Consider the following 25,423-nt stretch of genomic DNA (forward strand, 5'->3'; position numbering starts at 1 on the left):
TGAGTTGTTTGTACTTTAAATTTGATACTAGTTTGTGTAATTTATCAATCCATGGTTCTTGAGCAGGATCCCTGTATAGGCTTTAAAAACTAAAATGTGCAGATCCTATTTTCAATTGGTATCTTTCAGCCTCATATTGAGAGAGACTGATATTGTGTTTGGAGAGGATAGTTTGTTTACCTGTTTCAGACGTTGATTCAGGGTTGATGTGCTTTTATTAGAATAAATGTGACGTGGCTGTGATCTGAGAATGAAAGAGGCCTTACTGTAAAGTAATTGATATGACTTGGGTCTGTGAATGCATGACTGCAAATTATCCACCATCAGGAATGAACCGACCGAGGCTTTTAGCCGAAGTAACTGTTTGACATTTTGGTTTATAATGCTGTAATTGCTCTCAAGTGGTGAGTTCAGTATTTATCCAGAGCATCCCAGTGTCTACCTTACAGAGGTAAGTTCAGACTCCCCTATGCATTGTTTCTATAGTGCTCTTTCTCTCGAAGTTCGAATCTGAGCAATCAGCTGCAGTATCTTTTGGGATGCAAACTAGAGTGACAAGGGATTATGGGCAGGGATTCCATGTCTATGAGCACCATTTACACCTCTGGTGGTCTTCAGGAGGGCAAAATCAAAGCTCAACCTGCTGAAACTACACAAAGGAGTAAAGTAGGGGGTGGGGTGGATGTGTGAACTGAGATGTGATGGGTAAGAAAGGTGAGGGGAATGGTAATCTGAAGAGTCCAGAGTCCAGTTTTCAAACATCATGTCAGAGGATTTTTTGACTCTGGGTGGCAGTTCAGTATCTTGCCCAACTAGAATATATGTGGTTTTTGTTGTTATCCAAGCAAGTTGAATGGCTGAATGCAGATGGACACAGCTATATTTCACATGGACACAAAAATATGTTCAATATCACGTTTCTTACAGTATTTCCATTTTCACAATTGAATACAAAATACTATGTCAGAAGATGATTCATCTTTTAAAGAGATAACAGGCATAGATCCACATAACTAGTGGATATCAATCACATTACTATCATCATTTTGACTTCAATGCAGTTTTCAATCTTTCACACACTTTACACTAGATGAATGGGGGGACTGGCAATGGCTGGGACAGACTGTGCATTACCATATAGACCATTAGGAGGCCAGAAGAAGCAACAATACCCAACTCATAGTAGCCCATGGTAAAGATATTCCCATTGCATCTCTTAACCTGTTACTGCAGTGGGATATTTCGCCTTAATTTGGAACGATTTGTACTTACACATAATAACACTCAATATCTGAAGTTGTACACATGATACAAAGATCATTCATATCTTAAATTGAAGAAGACAAATGGGCCAAGACATGCATTCACCTCCTGACTTTTATTTTCATCATTAAGTATCAATTTCAAAGCATCATATACAGAACAAAATGTCAAAAATTTAAAAAACGCCTTTCATTTTTATGTTTGACAGTGTGTGGATGGTTTCAAGGGAAGAAAATTCTATCATGTTCTATATTTCCTGATTCAACATGTTCCTGAGAAACAAAGTACAAATTTTGGAGCAGGTATCTAAAAATGTCCAGGTGTTGCACAGCAATATCTAAATGGTGCATTCAGGCGTCTCCAAGTGTCCAAAACCTCTCCAAGCTCTCCAAATGCATAAAAAAAAAATTCTCATTGTATATCATTGTTTTTTTTCGTTGTACAGACATATATAACTCCATTTTAGACTAATATTACAATTTCTTTTGAAATTGGATTGTGTCACTGTTGGAGGCTGTGCAGCTGGTAGTAGTGGTGGTGGCGACGGGGGTGGTGGTGGGGGTGAGGGTGATGCTGGAGCTGGAGCTGGAGCTGGGGCTGGGTCACTGCAAGATAAAAACGTTGGACAATATAAATATTTTGACTGGGTCATGCCTTACAATTGAATTTTGCTTCATTTTATTTACTAAGCTAATGCACAAATATGTAAAATGTAAACATATGTAAAAAACACCATAGTCAAGCTGAAGTGTGATAATAACATAGGCATTATGCATTTAGCAGATGTAAATAAAACATTTCTATGCGTTTTGAGGCAAGAAGCAGGTTGTGATATGTTAGTATGTTGTAGCCTACATTGCAGCTACGTAAATACAGCAGCAGCATGCTAACCAATATCCATTACTAGCAAACTACATCCCACAATGATAAAAAAAATAAAGCACTAAAGAGAATAAGGCATATGCATAGCTTACTGGTATGCACTGAAAAGTAGTTGGTTTAAATTACTTACGCATCGAGGATGGCATCGATTCCATTCACTCTTCCATGCTAGCATGCTAGTCCATGCTGAGTCCATGCTTAGTCCACTGGCTTCCCCGAAAATCATCAAAAATCATCCCATGTATTTCGCTCATCTGCAATCCTCGTCTTGCCATGATGGATGAGTACAAGGGAGACAAATTGCAGCCAAAAATATGCACAAACAAGCCCTCAGGATCGTGTGGACCAAACCACTTGCTGTGCGCATTTGAAGGTAAACAAAATGGCCCATTTACGCACCGGGAGCGCAGCTGAGACTCTTGAGTTGCGCTTTCAAAAATCTAAACTCCAGGACTGAGCAATCAGGGCAAATGACCTACCTACTTTTTTGTTTTGGTAAAACAGGTGTCAATCACTACTGAGAAGTCTTACAAGAAGTGTAAAGTGATATGATAGGACATGCCTGAGCAGCTGCATGATTGAGAGCTGATGCCATTGGTGGTAATGCCTGTCACTCATGACAAACATGTGTTTAACAGCCAATAAAATTCAAAGATTCTGAAAGAGGGGGTCTTAAGCTTTGTAACTATATATAACATCACGTGATAACTTCGTGTAGTGTTGTCAGGAAGAGAGCGAGGAGATCGCCATCAGAAACATACAAGAAAGTGAACGTTTTTTCTCAATGTCGTGAGCAAGTGAATAAACAACTTTATGGACATAACCATGCCGTTCAAGTCAGTTTTTTTAGATGTTTTGAAGGTAAATGAATGTTCTATAACGTTATTTAAGGTACGGATAATGCAGAAACACATTTAAATGGCTTAGTTATGGGAGGAGGCTGCTCCATATGTAAAAAATGAGTCATGGTGTGTTTAAAATTGTATTTATTTGTAACGGATGCATGTAGACAACTGAAAATCGGTTTACATATAGTTGGATTACCACAAAAAAATATTAAATGGGAGTTTGAATCATATTTTCAGAAATAGAATTTTCAGGATTTGTTTTGGCGATTTATCCAGTACGGGCCCGCCCGCGGGTCCATTAGGGGGCGTTAAAGCAGTAACAAGTTAAAGCGAACACATCTTAAAGTCAACAAACTAAAATTCAGGCCATTAAATATAAATGAAGAATTTCTCCTCTTTAATTTCCATAAAGGCATTACCTTCTTCATTGCAGGTCTAGGCTGGTAATATTTGATTGGTGTATTTTCAGTCTTTGCATATATCACGTACTTTGGTGAGGTTCTTGTCCCCAGTAAAGATCATCTGGTGAGGCTTGAGACATCTCATTCGTCTAAAAGTCTTACCACGCTGAGAACACTGATGTAGCTTTTCCCCAGTATGGCTCATCTGGTGTCTAATGAGTTTACTCATTTCAGTAAAGACCTTCACACACTGAGAACACTGATATGGCTTTTCTCCACTGTGGATCTTCTGGTGTGCCTTGAGATGACCCTTTCATTTAAAAAGTCTTTCCAGTATTGGTCATCAGGTGTTTCTTGAGATCATCCTTTTGACTAAAGGTTTTTCCACACTGACAACAATGATATGGCTTTTCGCCGGTGTGGATCCTCTGGTGTTTCTTGAGATCACCCTTTTGACGAAATTCCTTTACACACTAAGAACACTTATGTGGCTTTTCCCCAGTATGGATCTTCTGGTGTCTCCTGAGATTACCCATTTCAGTAAGGCCTTGTCACACTGAGAACACTGATAAGGCTTTTGCCCAGTATGGATCCTCTGGTGTCTAATGAGACTACCCATTACATTAAAGGCCTTTCCACACTGAGAACAGTGAAATGGCTTTTCCCCAGTATGGATCCTCTGGTGTCTGATGAGTGTACCCATTTCAGCAAAGGCCTCGCAGTGAGAACACTGATGTGGCTTTTCCCCAGTATGGATCCTCTGGTGTTTCTTGAGCTCACCCTTTAGACAAAAGGTTTTTCCACACTGAGAACACTGATGTGGCTTTTCTCCAGTATGTGTCATCAGGTGAGTCGTGAGAACACCCTTTAGTCTAAAGGTTTTTCCACAGTGAGAACAATGATATGGCTTTTCTCCGGTGTGGATCCTCTAGTGTAGCTTGAGATCACCATTTTGACTAAAAGCCTTTCCACACTGAGAACAATGATGTAGCTTTTCCCCAGTATGGCTCATCTGGTGTCTAATGAGTTTACTCATTTCAGTAAAGACCTTCACACACTGAGAACACTGATATGGCTTTTCTCCACTGTGGATCTTCTGGTGTGCCTTGAGATGACCCTTTCATTTAAAAAGTCTTTCCAGTATTGGTCATCAGGTGTTTCTTGAGATCATCCTTTTGACTAAAGGTTTTTCCACACTGAGAACACTGATGTGGCTTTTCTCCAGTATGTGTCATCAGGTGAGTCGTGAGAACACCCTTTAGTCTAAAGGTTTTTCCACAGTGAGAACAATGATATGGCTTTTCTCCGGTGTGGATCCTCTAGTGTAGCTTGAGATCACCATTTTGACTAAAAGCCTTTCCACACTGAGAACAATGATATGACTTTTCTCCGGTGTGGATCATCTGGTGTTTCTTGAGATGACCTGTTTGACTAAAGGTTTTTCCACACTGGGAACAGTGATATGGCCTTTCCCCAGTATGTATCCTCTGGTGTGTAATGAGTTTACCCAGTTCAGTAAAGGCCTTTCCACACTGAGAACACTGATGTGGCTTTTCTCCTGTGTGTGTGCGTTGATGAATTGCAAGAGTTGAAGGTGCAGCAAAGGTTTTGAAACACTGGAGGCATTCATGTTTTTTGTTCCTTGTCTTCGACAGCTGATGTCTGATGATTTTCTTTCTTCTTTCCTCTGGAGTCCTTTTTCTAGAATGGATCCTTTGAGTGTCTCCTATAACATTACAAAATATTTTTTTAAATATATCCACGATTCTCAGTCATCGATATTCTCGATTTGTTACATTAAAAAAACACAGTATAACTCATGTAAAAATGTAGTTTTGGATTGACTGGCTATTTGCGTAAATAGTATATCACTAATAGGAGTAAGCATTTTAATTGTTTTAAATGCAACCGACTGCTAGTAATATCCAGGTATCTCTTTTCTCTCAACAGGTCTACCATTTCATTGAGTAAAGCAGAAGATACGGCCAGGGGTTTTTAAATAAACTTTTAAATAACCTATTCATAATGGATAAATATCTGAGTTCCAATGGCATGAAATATTTTGAACTCTGAATATTTTGAAAAAAATACCATGCAAGTTTTCTAGCTGATGTTACAGTCTCTTGTAACTCGTACAATTATAATGGGAAAAGTTAGAAACCTTCGGGTTGATTTTCCAACTGTTCTTATTGACACAATTAAGTATACATATTAACAGAAAGTTGCATGAGTTAATATTAACACACACTAAAAGTGGCAAAATGTGAAGATGGTTCCCTAAGCTAGAGATAGTTAAAAAGCTACGATAGGAAGAAACCTTCTAACATCATGGCATATTCACGTCATAATAACTATCATATTTGTCAAGATTTTCATTTTACAAATTATTTCTTAATATTTTTAAATATATTTTCATTATTAGCTATGGGCTAGAATTGTACCTCATGTGGAATTCATTTAGGACATAAGTAGTCAATAGAATACTTGTCTACCTAGAGACGAACTGCAGGGACTAAAAACAGAGAAACAGACACCTCAGTTACAGAACTGGAGAAAAACAATGGCAAACACTTTTTTAATGTTTTTAAATGTAACAATAATAGTATCCCATGACTAATGTCGGTACATATTATGTCTTTTCATGATACATAATAATCTGCAACTTACTTGTAGGAGAATCATCGCAATCATATTCTCTTAAATCCGATTCATCCTCCTCCATTGAAGAATTTTCTTCTTTGCAGGCCAATGTTGGGGATCTTTCTGATTCAGTCTTTGATTCATGTTCCAGTCCAGGCTTTTCTTCGACTCTCTGAGATGAAGACAGGTACTCTTGCAGGAAATCATCAAATTCTTCTTCTTTGACCTCCGCCTTCACTGCCATCAGCAGTTGTGATGGTTCAGTAGATCCTGACATTTTAGTTCTGTTTTACAAAATAAATCCTTGAACTTTCCTTCATTCTACACTTATATAGTAAAGATGTGCAAACTGGAACTGCAGTATAGTTGTGCTGCATGTGAGTTACACATACACACTATACTTCCAGATAATCCAGTGTCTGCCTTAAAAAGATGGCTCATCCAATCAGCTGCAGGAGCTTTTGGAATGCAAACTAGAATGCCAAAGGATTGTGAAAGAGCGCCATTTACACGTCTGATGGGCCTCTGGTGGGCGTGGCCATAACTCAGTCTGCAGAAACTCCTCACAGGAGGGTAGTAGGGGGTTGGGATGTGAAAAGAAAAGTGATGGGGAATTAGAGGATAGGTGGGATTTGGAACTGAAGAAAGCTTCCATTTATCATAGGTAACTAAGTCACACAGATACCATAATAATATGAATGTCAGCCTAGATTTCCTACACACCCATCTGTAGCTTAATCATCAGTGACTCATGTTAACCGTTGCATTCAGCCATGTGTTCTTCCTCAATGACTACTGAAGTTACCCAGCTATAGAAACCCTGTTCTTCAGTCTGCGTTTTTCATGATAGTTCTTGAAACTATCCTCTGGGTCTTCTACAGTAACATCTTACTTGAAGCCCTCTCTATCAGATTAAATAACATGTGTTTCATAACATATCAATATAAATTATTTGAATGTTTTAGACTTTACTTTTATAAACTGTTTTCTTATTTTTGTGAAAAGGCCTTTTCCCTAAAATTGTACCTTGCTTGGAAGTCGCTTAGGATAAAAGTGTATCAAACAGCTCATTCTAGCCTATTGTTAAGACATTCCCATAGTATCTCTCAAAAATCTGTCAATTTGGTTGAGTAAAGTACAACTTAAAGCCAACAAACTTAGACCTTCACCACTGAATCGAGAGTAGGTTCCATGCGCTTCCTAAACACTATGGCTGGAGTCGGAGATGCTTGAGGTTCAGACCTACAACACTGGTTCCAGAGTATGTTTCACGCCCTTAATTTCTTTCAATTTCATGATGGTTCTTGAAGCTATCCACTCTGGATCCTATAGTAACATTTTACCTGAAACACCTTTCATCTGGCCTTTCCACAATGATGGGGCTTTTCCCCAATATAAATCCTCTCGTGTCTTTGAAAAGACAAATTTGACTAAAAGTCATTCCACAAGAATGATGTAGGTTTTTCCCAGTGTGCATCCTCAGGTGTGTCTTGAGATTACCCTTTTCAGTAAAGGCCTAGGTAATTTTCCCTCTGTACTCCTTTAGCCTGAATGGATCCTTTGAATGTCTCCTATAACATTCGAGAATATGTTTTTAATAATATCCTCTCTCTCCTCTATTTGTTACATTAGAACTACAACACTAAAAGCAATGTATTTTTGATTGACTAGCTATTTGATAGAATAGCATATACCTTGGAGGTCCCTGAGGCTAAAAATTAACACCTAGAGACTGCACTGTAAATATAGGCAGAGATTCAGGCACATGAGTTAGAGATCTGGAAACAAAATCACTGCAGAGATTTTAAAGGTCTTACATAGACTGCAAATTAAACCCCATCAATGAGGTTTTCATATGGTATCTCTCAGGGGGTTTTAACTTTTGTTTTTAAATGCAGAAGCTTTTGGAATGTAAATTAGAATGGCAAAGGAGTTTGGAAAGGAATTCCATGTGCACTGTTGATGTGTGATGATCCTCTAGTGGGCGTGGCCAGGGTTCAACCTGCAGAGACAACACAAAGGAGGGTAGATGGGTCATTCCTGGATATGTGAACTGAAAGGTGATTGGGTAGGGAGGTGTATGTGGGGTAGGGTTTGAGGTGTGAACTAAAAGGTCATGTGGTAGTTGGGGTGGGCTGGTGAACTGAAGTAACCCTCCATTGTTCCTCAAAGCTTTTGAAACTCTATGTTTGTTTGGGTATTTCTGAAGACATTTGTGTACCTTGTAGTGCTGTTGACATTTGCCCGAGTTCACTCTGAATACTTTTTATTTGCTTATGTTCTGACTGAGGGTGGGAAGTGAAATGCTCAGCTGAAGTAAAATTCAAGGGTCTTTACATTGTGTGTCTTACTTTAAAAATGCAAGAGGAATAAGCCCAATTGATGTGAATAACAATACATGTAATGTAAATCATATATTCATATTATATGACGGGCCTATTCAGCTGGATCTTACTTTAAGAATACAACAGGAATGAACACAATTAATATTATACTTCACGAGTATAATACAAATAAAGCCTATTTTAGGTAGTACTCCTACTACACAAACAGTAACAGAAGTACAGTATATCTACATAGAGTTTTGTTAGGTGAAATATCACTCCTGTAACCTCAGGACTACAGAGTTGCATGTAAGTACAAATCAACAACAACAAACCCATGTCCTGGAAGGTCAGGGACAGCACGGTCACAGTTTCAAATTTCACTATCAAGTTTTCGGCAGCAAACCTTATATAAACATGCAGGAACATATGCCAAATAGACGGCATAAGAATGATTGGGAGCTTACATTTCATACAAAACAATCAGTAACCTTTTCATTGGTACCACCTTACAAATGTGAGTTCAGTAAGCTATCAATGGATCATTTTCATGATGTGCCGTTAAGGCCAGCATTCTAGGGTGCTGCTTGTCGATTTTATATTGAATATACTGTATATTGCACATACACACCACCAAGTTTTTTATTTATACATATTTGCAAAACAATCAAATTATATTTTTTTCACTCAGTTTTTATTTAAATCTACTAAATCAAACGTTTCAAATATGAAGAAAAAGGACTTCATCATGAATATCACATGTTGTTTAAACTCATCAAATCAAAAATATTTCAGTCAGACTCCATCATGTGTTAGCAAGGCAGCACATCATATGAATGGATCCTCTGGTACTTCTTGAGATTACAAATTTGGCTGAAGGCCTTTTGAAAAACAATAAGAAATAATCTAAACATTCAGGTAAAACATCCATAAAGACACTATACGAATATTAATGGAAACCTACATTTCATACACACCAATCAGTAGCTTGATCATCAGTGACTCATGTAATGCCTTCATTCAGTCATGTGTTCTTCTTGACTACTGAAGTTATCCAACTTTAGACAATCTGCCATTTAGTTTGAGTAAAGCACTACTTGTCAACAAAGTAAACTTCAAGCCTTTAAATGTTAATAAAAACCCCAGTGTGGATCCATTGGTGTCTCTTGAGATTACATATTTGACTAAAAGTCTTTTCACGATGAAAACAATGATATGGCTTCTCCCCAGTATGCGTGATATGATGGGTGGTGAGATTCAAGCTACTCCATTAAACAAATGGAACACGAGGAAGTGGCAGTAGCTGGGACAGACTGTGCATTACCACATACCACCTTAGGTCAGAAAAAGCAGAAATACAAAGCTCATATGGTCCATGGTTAAGACATCCAATAGTATCTTTTAAAAAATCTGTCAAATTATTTGAGTAAAGCACATTTTAGAGCCAACAGTAAAGAACAACTTAGAACAAACTAAATGTCATGCCTTTAAATGTAAATTTCATTTCCATCAACATATTTCTCTTTTCCTTGCAGGCAAAGGTTGGTGATATTTGATTGGTGTTTATTTCAGTCTTTGCATATATCACGTATTTATGTGAGGTTATTGTCCCCAGTATGGCTCCTCTGGTGTTTGTTGAGATTACTCAATGAAGTAAAAGCCTTGTCACATTGAGAACACTGATGTGGCTTTTCTCCAGTATGGATCCTCTGATGTGTTTTGAGATCCCCCTTTTGACAAAAGGCCTTTCCACACTGAGAGCACTGATGTGGCTTTTCTCCAGTATGGATCCGCTGGTGTATTTTGAGATTCGATATTTCAGTAAAGGTCTTTCCACACTGAGAACACCGATGTGGCTTTTCCCCAGTATGGATCCTCTGGTGTCTGATGAGTTTATCCATTTCAGTAAAGGCCTTCTCACACTGAGAACAATGATATGGCTTTTCCCCAGTGTGAATTCTCTGGTGTCTTTTGAGATGACCGATTTGAGTAAAATTCTTTCCACACTGAGAACACTGATGTGGCTTTTCTCCCGTATGTGTCATCTGGTGGAGTCTAAGTGCACTGCTACTTTTGAAACCTTTGCCACAAGAAGTACAGTGGTATGGATTTTCTGCAGTGTGGATCATTAGGTGTATCTTGAGAGAACCCCTTTGACTAAAGGTCTTTCCACACTGAGAACACTGATGTGGCTTTTCCCCAGTATGTGTCAGCTGGTGCCTTGTAAGTTTATTTCTTATGCTGAAATCCTTCCCACATGTGGTACACTGATATGGCTTTTTTCCAGCATGGATTCTCTGGTGTTTCTTGAGACTACCTTTATGATCAAAGGTCTCCCCACACTGAGAACAATGGTATGGCTTTTCTCTTGTGTGTATCCTCTGGTGTGTCTTGAGAGTACCTTTATGATTAAAGGTTTTTCCACACTGAGAACACTGATGTGGCTTTTCTCCTGTGTGTGTGCGTTGATGCATTGCAAGAGTAGAAGGTGCAGCAAAGGTTTTGTGACACTGGGAGCATTCATGTTTTTTCTTCCTTGTATTTGATTGCTGATGTCTGATGACTTCCTTTCTTCTTTCCTCTGGAGTCCTTTTTCTAGAATGGATCCTTTGAACGTCTCCTATAACATTACAAAACGTGTTTTAAATAATATCCTAGATTCTCAACCATCGATACTCTCAATTTGTTGTATTAACACTACACAGTATAACACAGTATAACACAGAAAAAACATTGTATTTCGGATGACTGCCTATTTGCCAATTTAGTATAAAATTAAAATAGGCATTTTAAATGTTTTAAATGCAACTGACTTCACGTAATATCCCTTTATTATGGTATTCCCATGGGATCTCTTATTTCCACAGGTCTCACATTTCATCGAGTAAAGCAGAAGATAAAGATGTTGTTTTTAAATCAACTTTTAAATAACCTATTCATAACAGTACAGCTGTCTGGGTTCCAATGGCATGAAACACACACTAGAAGCGTATAGTTAGTTAGATAGTAAAATAGGCAGGAACCCTCTGGTTGCCCTTGCAGCTTCATATAAACATGATGTCAAATTCACTTTATATGAACTATCATATGTGTCAAGATTTTCCTTATACAAATTATTTCTACATACTTTTAAATATCTTTTTATTATTATCTATTGGCTAGAATTGTTCCTCATGTGGATGTAATTAAGAATAAAAGTGTTCAATAGGATAATTGTCTACCTTGAGACTAAATGCAAACAGAGATACAGACACATGAGTTACAGAACTGGAGAAAAAAACAATGGCAGACACTTTCTCTCTTTCAAATTGAACAATAATAGTATCCCATGATTAAGGTAATATGCATACTATGCTTCTACATGATACAAAATAATCTGCAACTTACTTGTAGGAGAATCACCGCGATCATATTCTTTTAAATCCAATTCATCCTCCTCTTTAAAATCCATCACTGAAGACTTTTCTTCTTTGCAGGCCAAGGTTGGGGATATTTCTGATTCAGTCTTACAGTCATGTTCCAGTCCAGGCTTTTCTTCCAATCTCTGAATTGAAGACATATACTCTTGCAGGAAATCATCAAATTCTTCTTCTCTGATCTCCTCCTTCACAGATATGAGCAGTTGTGATGTTTCAGTAGATCCTGCCATTTCAGACTTCAGTTCTGTTTTTTAAAGAAAATACATTCAAACCTTCATTCAATGCAAGACTAATATAGTGAAATGTGCAAACAAAGAACTACAGTGTAGTTGTACTGTTGGAGACTTAAACTTCTACAGTATGCTTCCAAAGAATGGCACACAAAATCCGTTAGAGCATTGCAATAACAATCAGTTCAGTTTTGTTTTGTAAAGGAAATTCCTTCAATGCAAGGATAATATAGTAAAATAAAAAACTACAGTAAAATTGTATTTGTTGAATTACACACATACAGTATCTATCCATACATCCCAGTATCTACCTAACAAATCTATATTACTACAAACTAAGTACAAACTAATTCCAGGTGGTGTAAAGAATAACAGTTTGCAATGATGTTGTTTTTTGGTTTCTCATGATAAAAAATAATATGCAACTTACTTGTAGACGAAGTGGCAACGCGATCATATTCTCTTAAATCAGATTCATCCTCCTGTTTAATTACCATCATTGAATCATTTTCTTCTTTGCAGGTCATGGTTGGTGATCTTTTTGTTTCAGTCTTACATTCATGTTTCAGTCCAGGCACTTCTTCTTTTTTACTTCCAAACAGATACTCTTGCAGGAAATCGTCAAATTCTTCTTCTTTTATCTCCTCCTTCACTGACATCAGGAGTTGTGATGGTTCAGTAGATCCTGAATTCTTAGTTCTGTTTTGCAAATGAAATCCTTGAACTGTCCTTTAATACAGGACAAATATAGTGAAGCTGTGCCAACAAGAACTGCAGTAGAGCTGTACTCTCTTTGAGTTACACATACACACTATAGTCCCAGACCACCCCAGTGTCTGCCTTAAGAGGGTGGCTCATCCAATCAGCTGCAGGAATCTTTAGAATGCAAACTAGATTGCAGAAGGGATTATCGGAAGGGATTTCATGTCTTTGAGCACTGTTTACACATCTGATGGTCCTAAAGTGGGCGTGACTATAGCTCAGCCTGCAGATTCTCCACACAGGAGAGTAGGTGGGGGTGGGGTGGAGGTGTGAACTGAAAGGTGTTTAGGTAGGATTGTGTAGGTTGGTAAATTGTAGGAAGCCTCTCTGTTTGTATTTTAATAATTGTATAAGGGTAATATCAGACCTACATACCAGTGTGAAGCCTCACTTAAAAAAAAAAAAAAAACATACAACTGAGTTAAATATAAGCCAAGTGACCTTTTTTATTGTTTTAAGTACAGAGAGGGCATTATCATATGCACCAGAAGAACAGACATTTACCCCAGTTCACTCTGAATACTATATATTTGGTTATTTTTTCACTGTTGGTGGAAATGTAATGCTCAGCTGAAGTAGAGTTTAAGGGCATTTTCATTGTATACCTTCCTTGAAGAATACAATAGGAATAAACACAAATCATGTAAACGAGATAAATCAGCTAAATCATGTAAATTAGCTGACGAGATAAATTAACTTGACGCTTAAGTATTTTAGCGCCCGTCACCAGACCAGCTTGGCCTGTTCTCATTTAGCGAGCTAGATTATCTCAGGTTACAAGCTAAATTAATGATCTTAGCTTCAGTTGTATGCCGAACAGGGCCCAGGTGACTGAAGAAACTGTGTTGTTGTTTTAAATACACAGAGGCCATTATCATTTGCTCCAGAATCCAAGACATTTACCCTAGTTCACTCCTAAAATGTATTATTTGTTCATGTTTTGACTAAGGGTGGCAGTGGAATGCTCATCTGAAGTAGAATTTAAGAGCCCTTTCAATGGCCTTTTATAACCTGTACCTTACTTGAGGAATACAACAGGAATAAACACAATTCATTTTTACAAAAGCTTTTTTTTGTGATACTCCTACTAAACAAACAGGAACAGACTTGTATCTAAATAGAGTTAAACCAGCAGACATAATATAAACATACTGGTATATAGGCAATACAGACACCGTAAGAATGATTGGGAGCCTATATTTCATATACATCAATCAGTAACATTATCATCAGTACCACCTTACAAAGGTACGTTCAGTAATCTGACTTAACTCTGTGGGGTCAATATAAGGAATCTTCTTTCTGACACATTAGCTTCCTGGATTCAAAATCTAACCAATGACCTTAACCTTAAGAGGAATTGTTCTTGTTGTTAAAGCTCCACGAGTGTTGGTCCTAAAGAAATACAAAGATCACCTACAGCAACCCTGAACCCTTTACTTTTCAAATATATACAAAAATATGTATATATGGGCCATTCTACCGAATTCGTGTAATATGCAGTCCCTCAACAATAAAAACTATTTACAAAACAATTAGGTATCTAGGCATAGATATTTAATTAGAACATGTTATGGTCTATATAAACCCAATGCATTACATGAGATAGTGATAATCTAAATGTATACAAAATCATCATTTATAGGGTACTTTCTATTGGGAAGTAGCTGTCCCCAACCCTGACATCTAAATTCCAATGCCTTTAAATAACACTTTTACATTTTTTTAGATTTTTTTCAATTATTTAATTTCAAAGATCTTTATTATTGGGTTGAAACAGAACTTGGAATATTTAGAATTATTGTGGGTTTAATTTTTAAATCAATTTACTATACTCAAAAAATCATGTCCCTAGTTTTCATGTCACTACCGAAACACAAGAGTTTTAGTCCATTGGCTGAGCCTGTGTTTTAGCCACGACTCTGCATTTTTGACCATGCAGTGACACTGCATCTCTGTCCCACATGGTTGAATGGTAAGTAGCTAAATCCCATAGTTTTTATATAAATGTGTTCCAAAGTCTGAAAATCGTCGTGTAACCTTAAGAATTGTCACTACCGAAACGCATGTTTTCTTCAATTAAGTAAACCTTTTGGGGTTTCATGGAAAATCTTATGTTTGTATGTGTGTTCACCTCTTCAAAGATGTGTTTGAAAGCCGTGTGCTTGCTAGAATTCTTTATTTATGCTTAAAGTTAGCAAGAATTGTCACTACCGAAACAGTCACTACCGAAACATATGGTAGTGACCAGATGATTTGGGTAGTGACAAAATGAAATGGTAAGTAGTTCAATCCCATAATTTTTAAATAAATGTGTTGTGTGGACTAAAGGGCGGCCCAGAGCACCTTTTGGATGATTTTGGGAGAAAAATGAACATCCATCCAACAGTGCAGTCACTACCGAAACAGTGCAGTCACTACCGAAACAAATAAATTGAACTTGAAAATTTGGTAAAATATTCATTTCTATGGATTTCATTGTGAAAACCTTCAAGAAATATTTGTAAAAATACACTTTAGAAAAGGGAAGGGAACACAATCTGAACAGGTCAATAATAATACTTTTTTACTAAAGTAAATGTGATGTTTCGGTAGTGACAATTTTTGGAAGAGGAAAAACATTCCGACACATTCTGAAAATACAATATAAAACTTGACTGTTCTTTTACTAGATATGTGTACTTTAGATATGGTACAATATACATACGGACAAAGTTTTGGGAATAAACCATAAAAAAATTCAAAATATATCCGACATGACTTTGCATCAATTCGGTAGAATGGCCCATATACTAAAATATAACCCTTTACTTTTCAATTACAGTACCAGTCAAAAGTTTGGACACACCTTTAACTTTTTTGAGAAGTGTTTTCTTTAATTTTGTTACTTTCTACATGGTAGATAACATTCTTGTCCAAACTTTTGACTGGTACTGTATATACAAATATATGTATATATAATAAAATATAAATAATCACTTTGTAAGGAGAATATAACTAATCAGTCTCCGAGTGAGGTTTCAGCTCTTACAGCCCATTAGCAAATGACAACTATCCATATGATAAAGGAGTGGTAATTCAGTGATCACAATTGGGTCATGATGTGTCAAGAAAACCTGTGGGGGTAGTGGGCCACAAATGCATTCCAGGGCCATTACGTAATGGCCATTGTCTTTCAGCGAGGTATCCCAGGCTGCTTACGCCCTAACTCATCAATATGCATCAGATTGGGACACTAGTTCTGGAGAGGAACAGATCACTCTGAAATTATACATTTGTAGTAATGAAACAACACACACTTTCTCTATGCTAAACTCGCATATGTACGGCTAACACATATGTTTAAAAGGTTCAGAGTTCAAAAGTCTCGGTACAAAACTTTACACTGATTTGTATGGGTGTGTTGATTTTATTTAAATAAAATAGTATTTTACTACATTGCTTTTACTCTCATGGTATTATTGCTGAGGTTTTCTCGTATATAATCATATATGCCACTTGTGCATCAAAACTTTCAGTTAGGGGAAATATACAAAAGTATCAAGGCATGTGAGACGTCCTAAAATAGTCAAACAGGCCTGGTCCTCTTAAGGGTTAGCATAATGCATCTTCTATCTGACCCATTAGCTTCCTGGATTCAAATTGAAGCCACTGAGCTAACCACTGAGCTGGACGAACTTTCTGAAATGCAAACTAAAATGACAAAGGTATGTAAGGGATAATGTATAGAACGCAGGTCATTGTCGGGAAAATAAGCCCCGACAGGGCGAACAGCACCCCGACGCGAAGCGGAGGGGTGTTGATTCACCGTGAAGGGGCTTATTTTCCCGACAATGACCTCAGAGACTTATGACTGCACCTGTTTCATAACCAATCAGGAACTTTTACCTTCATATAATTTTACCAGCACCACCACTTTAGTCTTCCTGCTCAGAGACTTATGACTGCACCTGTTTCATTACAGCCTATATCACTTTGGATAACATTCAATATTCCGAGGTTTAACATTTTCATGAAACATTTTTTAGTACATTAACATATATACAAATCTGTATATCAGTGTCGGACACAATAACAGAATTCCCAACATGCAAAGAACCACATTTTATCCCTCTCTTAATTGTTACAATATATCCCTTTATGGCTATAAATTGATTAATTTACTTGCTTCAGTCAGCAAAAGCAGATCTAAATGAGAACTTGCTTCTTTTAAAAACAAATTATTAATCCCATTCTATAGACTGACAACTTGAATTGTTCATTCTTTGTTTGCTCCATTTTGCATTATTCAAAGAATGCATGTGACTGCATCTTTTACATGTTATAATTCAACGTGACTGCATCTTCAATATGTTAAAATGTGATCCATTGCATGTTTGGATTTGGTATGGTCTAACACAACTTTGGATTTCAACCTATTAGATCACTCAGATGATATAATATTGGATAATATAACATCATACCAGGCAACTTAAGTGTTTAACTGGCTCCACATCATTTTGGTAAAAACACAGCTGAAGATGAAATGGTACACTATCACCATGGCAACTATCACCATACCAACTTTCACCTTACAAAGCAGTTTTGAATATCTTGCACTAAAGGATTATTAAGGGCCTGTCCTAGTAACTGTGGTAGGGACTATTTAGGTCCTATCAGCTGCAGGAGTTTTTGGAATGCAGACTAGTATGCCAAAAAATGACTGGAAGGAATTCCATATGTATGAGCACTGTTTACACGTCTGATTGTCCTCGAGTGGGCAAGGCCATATCACAGCCTGCCGAAACTCCACACAGGAGGGAAAGTGGGATTGGGGTGGAGGTGTGAACTGAAAGGTGATTAGGGAGAAGAGGGTAGGTTGGTAAACTGTAAAAGGCTGTGTGTTTGTATTTTAATAATGCTATAAGGATAATATTAGACCTACATACCAGTGTGAAGCCCTTACTTAAAAAATCAATTAAAAAAAAACTGATATAGAAAACCAGCTGACCTCAGACACCTTATTATTGTTTCAAATACACAGTGGGCATTATCTTTTACACCATAATCCCACACATTCACCCCAATTCACTCTGAATGCTTTTTATTTGTTCAGGTTCTGACTGAGGGTTGGCAGTGGAATGCTCAGCTGAAGTAGAATGTAGGTCCTTTTCATTGTGTACCTTACCTTAAGAATACAACTTTTCATTGTAAGGGCCTTTTCACTCATCTTACTTTATAAATACAACGGGAATCAACATAATTCACGAGTATAATTTTAACTTGGTTTTTGGAAGTACTCCTAGTACACAAACAGGAACATAGTCTATATACATACAGTTGTGTTAGGTGAAATTTCACTCAAATTACATCAGGACTCCAGAGTTGCATAAAATACATTTATTCAACAACAACAACAAAACAAACCAACTTCAGGGAGCAGCAAGGGCCCCTCTCAGAGACTTGATTAATGCCACAGTTTCAAATTTCACTATCCAGTTTCACCAGAAACATAATATAAACATGGAGGAAAATAGGCCATAGAGACACCATGAGAATGATTGGGATCCTACATTTCATACACACCCATCAGTAATCTTATTATCAGTGCCACCATACAAATTTGAGTTCAGTAATCTGACTGCACTCTGTGGTGTTATTATAATGCATCTTCTATTTGACCCTTTAGCATTCTGGATTCAAAATCCAACCAATGTGCTATGTGCAATGAAAAGTAATGGGGAATACTAGATATTATATTAAAGGACTTTCCAAACTGAAGACAATGATAAGGCTTTGCCCCTGTATGGATCATCTTTTGTTTCTTGTCTCAATCTTCTGGTGGCTCTTGAGATCACACATTTGACTGAGAACACTGATGTGGCTTTTCCCCAGTATGGATCCGCTGGTGTTTCCTGAAATTACTCAAATCACTAAAGGCCTTTTCACACTGAAAACACTGATATGGCTTTTGCCCAGTATGGATCATCTGATGTTTCTTGAGATCACCCTCTGAATGGACCCTCTGGTATTTTTTGAGATGGCAGATTTGGCTTAAGGCCTTTTCACAAACAATAAGAAATAATATAAACATTCAGGTAAAGAATCCATGAAGTCAATATACAAATATTAATGGGAGCCTCCATTTCATACACACCCATCAGTAGCTTGATCATCAGTGAGTCATGTAAACGCCTGCATTAAGCCATGGGTTCTTCCTCAGTGACTACTGAAGTTACCCAGCTATAGAAACCCTCTTCTTCAGTCTGCACCAGGTTATTAATCAAACCTACATGGGAGAACATATCAAATAGTTATCAAACCAGCTACATAAAATGCCCAGACCTGCAGAGCAGGTGTCAATGCAGGTCGATTTTCAAAGGAGACCCGAGTTAGGAGTTGGGTCCCTCCTGACAATGCTGTCATGACCCGAGTCAGGAACTAGGTCCTTCTTGAGAATGCTGTCACGACCCTGATCAGGAATGAGTGTATATGTCTTTTATTTTTGTTAAATATATTTAATTCATTTTTAACAAAACCCTTTCTGTAAATTTGTAGATGTGTTTCAGACTATATATACAACCTACCCAAGACCACACAACAAAAACAATAACAACAATAATAATAATGTTATTATTATTGCTTATATGCTCATTTCAGCCATACTAAAATGTTATTGAAATGCATGACACATACATTTTTTTTATTGAGTTTAATAAAAGTATAACATATTTAGATCCAGGGATGTTGTTAACGTAAAACGTACTTTCTAATCTCACACTAACTTCAGCATTATCGACAGTCCATCACACACATGACATCAAACGAATGGGACATGAAGCACAGGCAGTAATTAGGACACACCACGCATTACCTTATACCACCATTAGGAAGCCAAAAGAAGTAAAAATAAATTGCAGTTTAACATCAAGGTGTAACTACTGTGCAATTAAAAACACAGTAAACAAATAAAGTTGGAATATCAGGGGGAAATGCAGTTCAATGCTGATTTTACGGAATTGTATGATACTGGACATGGTTTAACTGACAGTGATATCTGAGATAGATTTAAATCCCTTCCCACGTATAGTAAAATGATACGGCTAATCCCCAGTGTGGATCCTCTGGTGTCTCTTAAGATTACCCAAATTACTAAAGGCCTTTCCACACTGAGAACAGTGGTGTGGCTTTTCACCAGTGTGGATCTGCTGGTGTGCCTTGAGAGCGTACATGAGAGTAAAGGCCTTTCCACAATGAGAACATTGATAAGGCTTTTCCCCAGTATGGACCATCAGGTGTTTCTTGAGATCACCCTTTTGACTAAAGGTCTTTCCACAGTGAGAGCACTGATGTGGCTTTTCACCAGTATGGATCCTCTGGTGTCTCTTGAGATGAGATATTTGAATAAAAGTCTTTCCACACTGAGAACACTGATGTGGCTTTTCTCCTGTATGGATCATCAGGTGTACCTTGAGATCTCCCTTTTGAATAAAAGTCTTTCCACACTGAGAACACTGATGTGGCTTTTCTCCTGTATGGATCATCAGGTGTACCTTGAGATCTCCCTTTTGACTAAAGGTCTTTCCACACTGAGAACAGTGATGTGGCTTTTCTCCAGTATGGATCATCTGGTGTCTCTTGAGCTGACCCATGGTAGTAAAGGCCTTTCCACACTGAGAACAGTGATATGGCTTTTCTCCAGTATGTGTCATCTGGTGTGTCTTAAGATGACCCAATATAGTAAAGGTCTTTCCACACTGAGAACACCGATATGGCTTTTCCCCAGTGTGAATCCTCTGGTGTGTCTTGAGCTGACTGCTACTTTTGAAACCATTTCCACACTGAGAGCACCGATGTGGCTTTTCCCCAGTGTGGATCCTCTGGTGGATTTTAAGTTCATTGCTACTTGTAAAACCCATCCCACAAGTAGTACACTGATATGGCTTTTCTCCAGTATGGATCATCTGGTGTTTCTTGAGATGACCCTTTTGACTAAAGGTCTTTCCACACTGAGAACAGTGATATGGCGTTTCTCCGGTGTGGATTCTCTGGTGTGTCTTGAGACTACCCATTGCTGTAAAGTATTTTCCACACTGAGAACACTGATATGGCCTTTCTCCAGTATGTGTCATCTGGTGGCTTCTTAGTTGACCGCTACTTTTGAAACCCTTTCCACACTGAGAGCACTGATATGGCTTTTCACCCGTATGGATCCTCTGATGTGTCTTGAGAGTACACATTTGATTAAAAGTCTTTCCACACTGAGAACAGTGATATGGCTTTTCCCCAGTATGGATCCTCTGGTGTGTAATGAGTTTACCCATTTCAGTAAAGGCCTTTCCACACTGAGAACACTTATATGGCTTTTCCCCAGTATGGATCCTCTGGTGTGTCTTGAGATGACCCAATATAGTAAAGGTCTTTCCACACTGAGAACACCTATATGGCTTTTCCCCAGTGTGGATCCTCTGGTGGATTTTAAGTTCATAGCTACTTTTAAAACCCGTCCCACATGTAGTACACTGATATGGCTTTTCCCCAGTGTGAATCCTCTGGTGTTTCTTAAGATTACACAAAAGAGTAAAAGCCTTTCCACACTGAGAACAGTGATGTGGCTTTTCCCCAGTGTGGATCATCTGGTGTTTCTTAAGATTACTCAAAACAGTAAAAGCCTTTCCACACTGAGAACAGTGATGTGGCTTTTCTCCAGTATGTGTCATCTGGTGTCTCTTGAGATCAGATTCTTGACTAAAGGCCTTTTCACACTGAGAACACTGATATGGCTTTTCCCCAGTGTGAATCCTCTGGTGTTTCCTAAGATTACACAAAAGAGTAAAAGCCTTTCCACACTGAGAACAGTGATGTGGCTTTTCCCCAGTGTGGATCATCTGGTGTTTCTTAAGATTACTCAAAACAGTAAAAGCCTTTCCACACTGAGAACAGTGATGTGGCTTTTCCCCAGTGTGGATCATCTGGTGTCTCTTGAGATGACCCAATCTATTAAAGGCCTTTCCACACTGAGAACATTGATGGGGCTTTACCCCTGTGTGTATTTGTGGATGAATTGCAAGAGCAGAAGGTGCAGCAAAGGTTTTGAAACACTGGGAGCATTCATGGTTTTTCTTCCTTGAATTTGATTGCTGATGTCTGAGGACTTTCTTTCCTCTTTCCCCTGAACTCCTTTTTCCCGAATAGATCCGTTGAAGTTGTCCTATAACATTAGAACATATTTTAAAAATAATATCCTCTCTCCCCTCTATTTGTTACATTAGCACTATTTAACAGTAACACTGAAAACAATGTATCTTCGATTGACTGGCTATTGCTAGAATAGTATATCACGTGGAAGTCCCTAAGGCTTAAAGTGAACACCCAGATACTGCACTGTAACTGTAGGCAGAGACACAGGCACATGCGTTAGAGATCTGGAGACAAAATGATGGCAGACATTTTGATTGTCTGAAATGTAACTGACTGAAAATTACATATCACATTAAGGTATTCCCATGGTATCTCACTTCTCCTAATAGGTCTCACATTTCTTTGACTTAATCAGAAGATGAAGCCAGGGGGTTTTAACTTTTGTCTTAAATCAACTTTTAACTAACCTTAAACTATATAAATGGCTGAGTTCCAATGAAACAGTCTCCTCAATTTAACTAGTGTGTCTGATAGATAATTTGACTTCAATGAAAATATAAGATTTATGTGAATATTTTGAGTGAAAGACCAAGAGGTTAAACAGCAAAGACATATTTTCATAAAATATTTTGCTCATATTCACTAGGGGTGCCAAAAATTGTGGAAGGCACTGTATCTAGCTGATGTTGCAGTCTCCTCAATTGAACTAGTCAAATTATAATAGGTAGAAAGGGTTGAAACCCTTCGGGTGCCTGTGCAGCCTCTTATTGACACAAGTTAAAATTCACAGATATTAATATGAGTTAATGTCAACACACACTAGCAGCAGCCAAATGTGAACAGGTTTCCTAAGCTAGAGAAAAATAGATGTCAAAAATGTCAAATTCATATTAACTATCATATTTTTCAAGTTTTTTATGATACAACCTTATGTGCAACTTACCTGCAGGAGTAGAGTCATTGTGACCATATTCTCTCAAATCAGATGATTCTTCCTGTTTAATTTCCAATGGCAAATAGTCTTCTTTGTGGGTAAAGGTTGGTGATGTGTTTATTTCAGTCTTACAGTCAAGTTCCAGTTCAGGCTTTTCTTCCACTTTCGGAATTGCAGACAGATACTCTTGCAGGAAATCATCAAATTCTTCTTCTTTGAACTCCTCCTTCACTGACTTGAGCAGTTGTGATGGTTCAGCAGATCCTGACATTTCGGACTTCAGTTCTGTATTTAAAAGAAAATCCAGTCAAACCGTTATTTAATGTAAGAAAAATATAGTGAGCATGTCCAAACAAAGAATTACAGTATACTTGTACTGTTGGAGACTTACACCTCTACAGTATGCTTGTAGAAAATTACACACATATTCCTTCAGAGACCTACAGTATAGTTTTACTATTGTTGAATTACAAATATACAGTATCCACCCAGAGCATCCAACTTTCTCCCTTACAAAGGCGAGTTCGTAAAAATGTGTTCACTATTCCTGGACTCACTCAAATAACACTCCAATATGACTGAAGTTTGGAACAGAAATGTATTTTGACATGCTTTATCCAAGCAAGTTGAATGGCTGAACGCAGATGGCCAAAGCAATATTTAACATGGACACAACAATACGTTTAAAATAACGTTTCCAACAGTATTTGCAATTTCACAATTAAATTACATTCAGAAGATTTTAATTTGAATGAGATAACAGGCATAGATCCACCTATATTGTGAATATCAATCAAATTTCTAACATCAGTAATTTGTGTTTGATGTGAGTGTGTACAGGCTTTTAGCTAGGATTTTTTAGGGGGGTTCCATTTTGTCATTGAAACTAACGCGGCAAAGCCGTGTGGCACGCGCGCCGCCTATTTTCTCTTTTATTTTGGTCATCTGGATATTGACTAGAGTACAATACAGATTTACAATACCTTAATACTTCAATACTTTGAAAACACACAAGATCCTTCCTAATTCAGGACACATTTCTAGGCAAAATATATAATTTTGAACTTGAAAATATCTGTCAATTCTTTGCTGACCAAAGGTTTACTTTCTTAAAAATAAATAAATAAAATAAAATGTGGGTGAGGGTTAGAAGATGGGTAGAGCTGTATAGGTAGGGTAGGACTGTATAGGGGCCGTTCGTGTTTTATCAACACACACAATCTTGAGTGTCGGCCAGAACACTACTTCAAGGCCAGGATGTTCAGGGCAGGAGAGGGGCACGTTGGAGATGAGGCAATGATGAGACGAGATCTGATGCAACCACTTTATATTGAAGAAGAATCAGGAATACAGGAATTCTCTAACTGAGATATTCAGTATGGTGCAAGCAACCAGTGTGTTATAACAGTGTGTGGTTTAGGTGTATGTGGAGTATATGTGTGGTTCTGAAACAAAGTAGAAAGGGGGAAAACACAAAGTACAAAGCTACCACGAAGCCCGCGGGCACATATCTACGCTGACATGTTAACTTAACAGGCTAGTCAGTTCACGGTACCACCAAGCATGTAGAATTACTAAAAAACACAGTAGTAAGTACGTAGCTACACTATTCTGAACAAAAATAGCATACGTATGCAGGCTTACAGGATGATAGAAAGGTTTAGTGCAATGCAAGGTTATTTAGCAAGCTAATTTAGCAAGCAAACGAATACGTCATTCACACGTTAAATGCTAGCATTCCTTCGCCCGTTTAACACTAACTATAAACAAGAAACATCTCTAAACATATAACACTGCTTATTATATGGAATTAACGTCACAGTAGAGATCTTAAGGCTGATTTATGCTCAGAGACGTAAGCGCAAGCGCAAGAGGCCCTTGCGCGACTTCTTACGTCTTGCATGCGTCGGCCCCTTTTTCTAGACTTGCCACATTTTTTACGTAAGCCTATTGTTCTGGGTGTGAATTGCTTGGCAACACCCGCAACAATTCAGGGAGCATGAATTGCTATGAGTAAATTTTGCGCAACAATGTAACACCAACGCAGAAGCAAGCAGGGGCCTTTAGATCTTTCATAGACGCACACGTCGAACTAAAGGTTGGTGCTGCTAATAACAAATAAAGTCATTAAAGAAAAAATTACATATTAAATGGTGAAGTGGCTGGACCTGCCGAGTTTTGATCACATTCTGCGAAGGTACCGGGAAAACAGAAGATGAAAAACGCCAGGCGTCTGCCTAAAAGTAGTGCGTCCAATTTCTTATTATTTTAGAACAGGGCGTCCAAAAGACGCATGGACGCATGCCTGGCTAAAAGCCTGAGTGTGTATGTGAACGGGCGTGCGAGCGTGTGTGTGCTTTGTGAGTAATTCAAACAAGACTAATGAGTGTGTGAGAGTATGAGATAGAGGGTGTGAGTGTATGAGAGAGAGTGTTAGTGTGTGAGTGAGTGAGAGTGTGAGTGAGTGAGTGAGTGATTGTGTGAGTGTGAGTGAGTGTGTGTGTGTGTGTGTGTGTTTGTGGGCGTGCTTTGTGAGTAATTCAAACAAGAGTAATGAGTGTCTGTGAGTGTGTGTGTGTGTGTGTTTGCACGTGCTTTGT

Source organism: Sprattus sprattus, assembly GCF_963457725.1.
Source record: "Sprattus sprattus genome assembly, chromosome: 1".
In the NCBI taxonomy this organism is placed as follows: domain Eukaryota; kingdom Metazoa; phylum Chordata; class Actinopteri; order Clupeiformes; family Clupeidae; genus Sprattus; species Sprattus sprattus.